Genomic DNA, 5,981 nt, shown 5'->3' on the forward strand with positions numbered 1-5,981 from the left:
AAGCAGGCTACCAGCAGGTGCCAGCAGTAAGTCAGGTCCTTCCCTTCTCCTTCTCTCCATCACATCTCCCCTGCCTGCTCCACACAATGACCATTGCATTAGGGATCACCAAACAGGGCTGCAGGTGGGGGAATGATGATTCCTTTTCTCATTTCTTCCTCCCTATTTGAGACTAATTCCCTTCTCTCCTGTTGCCCCTGACCTCAATCACATTAGTCAAAATGCCTCCTGGGTGGCTGGCTCTATAAAGAGCTGGTTAGGGGTTAGGGATAAAGATTTGGTAAGAAGTGACTGATGTGGGGAGTTGAAAGAGGCAATTGATCCAATTATTCTTATGAGCCAGTCCTTCCAGTAGGGCAGCCCTCTCTGGGGCTATCGTAAGAAGCTGCCTATAACCTGGATGATCATTTAACATAACGTAAAAGTCTCATTTGGATGTTTCCTTCCTAACCCAAGAAAAATACATTTGAGCAGTTAAGATTATGTCCTAATGTTTACTTGTTGCATTTGCTTTCACAGAAGATCCTTATATACTGGTTGTTACTGGCTTTTGAAATTAAACTTTCCCACTTGGTAGTCATTAGAGATCTCAAGCAGAATCAGAGAAGGGAGAGTTCTTTGGATGAGTATATCCAACTGTGTATTTTATAGCTCCTGCTCTGTTCTGTGGCAGTGAAATGCCCCTAGATTATGTTGAAATGTGTCTCAGTGTCCCATTGCCTTTGCCCTCATGTCCAGCCACCTGGGTCCTCATCAATTTTAGCATAACTGTGCTAACCCTGCCCTTCCCCCATTTGTTGTTCACTACAATAAAGGAGTGATGAGTAATTAAAAAAAAAGGCTGTTTTCCAGAATTAGCACAATTCAAGAAATCTGTTGCATGGTGAAGTGGTAGGCAGTTCTCTGTAGTCATCCATTCCAGCAATAAGTTATATTCTATGGAAAGATGAATTAAAATTACTTAATTACAGATTTTATCATAAATTTCCTGTTATCTATCCATGATAGTTTAACCAGCTCATCTCCTTTTCCAAACCATATACTAGTAGATTTGTGAGTAAATGGCATTTTGACCTTTTTAGATATTTCTGGACATTAATCAAATTTCAATAAAAATAAGACACTTTTAAAATGAAGTTTCTCAAAAGGAATATCCTGTTTCAGATTAGGTAACTCAAGGAGTAATATTTTTATTTAGAAAATGGAATCTCCACAAGCATAATGAAAAGAATGCTAGAATGAATTTCAAAAGACCTGGGCTGTAATCTAAAATCTGGTACTAATCAACTGACTAGGACAGAGGTGTCAAATATGCGGATCATGTGGTCCACACCTAGGAAAGATTAAAATGTAATTGGGAAATATTTAATTAAAATATTACTATAAAACCTAAATAACATTATATGTTAAAATTAAGTCAATTTGTAGTCAAGAGTGATGGGGGCCCCTATGGAAGCCTTGATCAAAAAAAGAGCCTAGGCATCATCTTTCAAGAAATTACATAGAGCAGTGGCCCTGGATTCAGGAGGACCTGAATTCAAATCTGCCCTCAGACATGTAACACTTACTAGCTGTGTGACTCTGGGTAAATCACTTAACCCCAATTGCCTCACCAAAAAAAAAAAATTATCAAGGAAAACTGCCCTTATATTCTAGAACCAGAGGATAAAACAAAAATTGAAACAATCCACCAATCACTTCCTGAAAGAGATCCGCAAATGAAATCTGCCAGAAATATTGTAGCCAAAGTCTAGAGTTCACAGGTCAAGGAGAAAATATTACAAGCAGCCAGAAAGAAACAATTCAAGTATTATGGAAACACAATCACGATAACACAAGATTTAGCAGTTTCTACATTAAGGGACCCGAGGGCTTAAAATATAATATTCCAGAGGTCAAAGCAGATAAGATTACAGACAAGAATTACCTACCCAGGAAAACTAAGTATAATCCTTCAGGGGAAAAAATAGACATTCAGTGAAATAGAGGACTTTCAAGCATTCTTGATGAGAAGACTAGAGGTGAATAGAATATTTGACTTTCAAATATCACAGTTAAGAGAAGCATAAAAAGGTAAAGAGGAAAGAGAAATCATAGGGGACTTATTAAGGTTGAACTGTTTACATTCCTACATGGAAAGGTTATATTTGTAACTCATAAAACCTTTGTCAGTATTAGGGTAGTTGGAGGAAAAATGATTATATGTATAGATAGATAGAAGGCACAGCATGAGTTGAATGTGAAGGGGTGATGTCTGGAGAATAAAATTAAGGGGTAGGAAAGGATTATGTTTGGAGAAGGAGAAAGGGAGAGGTAGAAGGGGGCAAATTATCTCACATAAAACAGAGAAGAAAAGTCTTTTACAGTGGAGTGGAAATGGGGGAAGGTGAGAGAGAATGAGTGAATCTTATTCTCATCTGATTTGGCTTAAGAAGAGAACACCATACACACTCAATTGGGTATGGAAATTTATCTTACCCTATAGGAAAATAGGGGGGAAGGGAATAGGAGAGTGAGGGGATGATAAAGGGGAGGGCAGACTAGGGATGGGAGTAATCAGAAGTAAACACTTTTTAGGAGGGACAGAGTCAAAAGAGAGAATAGAACAAATGGAGGGTGGGATAGGATGAAGGGAAATATAGTTAGTTTTCCACAACATGACTACTATGGAAGTGTTTTGCATGACTACACCTGTATAACCTGTATTAAGTTACTTGCCTTCTCAATGAGAGTGGATGGGAAGGGAGGAAAGGAGAAAATTTGGAACCCAAAGTTTTAAAAATAGATGTTAAAAATTGCTTTTACATGCAACCGGGAAATAAAATATACAGGCAATGGGGTGTAGAACTCTATTCTGCCCTATAGAAAAATAGAAGGGGAAGGGAATAAGGGCAGGGAGATAGAAGGGAGGGCAGATTAGGGAAATGGGTATTCAGAATGCACGCAGTCTTGGGGTGGGGGGAGGGATGAGATGGAGAGAAAATTTGGAAGTCAAAATCTTGTGGAAGTGAATGTTGAAAACTAAAAATAAATAAATTAATAAGAAGGAAAAAAATAATTAACTGTACAACTCTAGGAAAGTCACCTAACCTCCATGTAAAAGGAGAAGGTTAAATCCGTTGGCCTTTATCATCCCTTCAGTTATAAATCTCTGATCCTATAAGGAATTGTATGTCTTCTTCATATTTGCATTTATTCTGTGGGCATATTAATGACTACTCACTTGGTATTTTTTTCTTTGATTTCAAAGATTTGCATTTGAATGACCTTGATCTGTGCTTGGCCCTAAATAATCCCATTTCTATGTGGCTTTTATTATATTTTTGTCTTCTTTCCTAAGAAAGCTTTTTTTAAGCTTAGAAACTAAATATCTTTTTGTTTTTTTGCAATACTGGAGTAAGTCATATTAGCATAGGGTAAAGCAGGAAATGTTTAGGAGATAAGTGGGATAGAGAGAATAGAGAAATGGGTGAGGTAGTATGAATATATATGTTCGTGTGTATATGTATACACACACACACACACACACACATACATACAGTGTTCTATGGTGATGTTAAATTCAATTATGTTTACTAAGAACTTACTACACACAGGGATTGGATCAGTAAGTCCAGATTTTACCTACTGTGGATAAAGGGCAGGTTGGCGATGCAGTGGACAGAGTGCTGGGCCTGGAGTTAGAATTTTCATCTTCCTGAATCAAAACTGCCTTCAGACACTTACTAGCTGTGTCACTTAACCATGTTTGCCTCAGTCTCCTCATCTATAAAATGAGCTAGAAAAGGAAATCACAAATCACACCAGTACTTGTGTCCAAAATTAAAAAAAATTGGGTTACAAAGAGTCAGATGAGACTGAAAGAACTGAACAACAATAGCAACTAACCATGGCCATGAAAACATCATTTTACTGGGTGGCAGTTAAATGGTAAAGTGGATAAAGTTCAGGCCTTGGAGGCAGGAGGACGTGAATTCAAATCCGGCCTCAGACACTTGGCACTTACCAGCTGTGTGACCCTGGGCAAGTCACTTAACCCCAATTGCCTCACCAAAAAAAAAAAGTCATTTAACTGTTTAGCACTGAAAGCAAAACTAAGATTATATATTGCAACAACTTGCTTTTCTGGAGCAGTAAAGAGAATTCCATACAAGAAATTCCCTACATAGATGAAATTACAAGTTCAAATAAACTTCCTCCTCATCAAAAAGAAAAAATGTGTGTGTGTGTGTGTAGAACTGTGATCAGAGATAAACAAGATACACAGTATGAATTATAAATGATGCCTACTATTTTCATCATAGGGCTCTTAATCATAAAATACATTTCCATTGATTTTCACAACTTGCATTTTTCCTCTTAAAATGTGCATGCTGTGGATACAGAGATACAGAGGAAAGGACCCTAACCTTGGTATCTTGAAGACCGGGATTTAAATTCCCAAGTCAGACATTCATTAGATTTATGCAAGTCACTAAACTTCTCTATGCCTCAGTTTCCTCAGCTATATAAGGGACTTGGATTTGATGGGCAAAGTTTATCAGGCTATAAATCCATGATAATATGGCAGGTTTGAGATTATACAAAAAGTAATTTATCTTAAGAAAAAATGGTGGGTGATCCTTTAAGGAATTTCTCCTCTTCAAAACATAAAAAGACTATATCAAAGACATGTGAGCCAGGACTAGATTTAAATTAAGACTGAAGTAGTCGATCAGCCAGTTGACTCAAAGAACAAAGGAATGATAGGCTCACAATAGTTCTTTCCTGAGCAAATGAGAGTGGAGGAAAAATCCTGGTGCAGAGAAGGGGAAGCAAACACATCATCAGACAATTGTTTGAAGTAACTTTGATCAAGAAGGAGGGCCAACAAAGCCACAAAATAGCTCTTTTTAAAAAAGAAAAAATAAGGTAACACTTATAAAAGGCTTTTGTAATGACATTCCTTGCAACAATAGAAGAAAAGGCCTGGCTGTGGACAAAGTTGATGTGAGGTTTTAAGAAAATTACTATACACCTAAACCAGACATTGAAGGGTCTTAGGAGAACTGTTAGAAGTGGATGATTGCAAAAAAAAAAGCCAAAAAAGAAACAAAAAAGCCAGTAATTTGGTGGTTTGTGATAGTCGGGAATAGCATTTAACTGCAGTTCTAAGGAAACTCATTAGAGTTCTTCCACACTATAAACAAAATCAAGAGTTGTATGGCATGTGCCATGACAAATTTCATCGAGACAGCACAGGCAGGTACTAAATGCAGGCTCTGTTGTTTGTCACAGCAGGGAATGGGCTTGAACACAGGCCTGCCAATCCTCTCTTATTAGGATGATGGTCACTCCTTGTGGATTCATCTAAGAGACATCTTAAAAGGATCTTGTTTTTATAGAAAGAAAAGAAAATTCATTGTTCATTTCCATAAAACCAAGAGGATACATCACAATTATCTCCCTCATCCTCCTTGCAGGCTCACTGTTTCAACCTGCCTTCCCTGGTTAACCCTTTATCAACCATTCCAGTTTCCTGCCTGCATACAACAAGACTTTACATTTTTAGTTAATGCTGTATGTGAACTTATGCCTTCATATCTAAGCATCTTAATAAAATGAGCATAAACAAGATGGAACGTCCATTGTTAGTGGAAATAAGGTATCATGATCTCCTGGTAAATGAAATTAGTACTAAATATCATCTACCTTTCACCAATAGATTTTCTCATTTATGTTTAAAATCAGAGACAATGATAGCTGTGTTATTATTTCTTTATCTAGAAATCAGAATGCTGACATATACAATACAACAAATATGGCTGTTGTTATAAAAATGCTGTGTGTAAATTTATGAATTAAATTTAAGACACTATCAATGGAATTCTGTTGATGTTGCTGTTGAGACAGCTAGGTGGTGTAGTAGATAATGTTGTGCCCCAGAGTCAGAAAGACTTGAGTTCAGATATGGCCTTAGACACTAGCTATTAACCTTAAGA

Source organism: Phascolarctos cinereus, unplaced genomic scaffold (genome assembly GCF_003287225.1).
Source record: "Phascolarctos cinereus isolate Bilbo 61053 unplaced genomic scaffold, phaCin_HiC Scaffold_1;HRSCAF=81, whole genome shotgun sequence".
Taxonomy (NCBI): Eukaryota; Metazoa; Chordata; class Mammalia; order Diprotodontia; family Phascolarctidae; genus Phascolarctos; species Phascolarctos cinereus.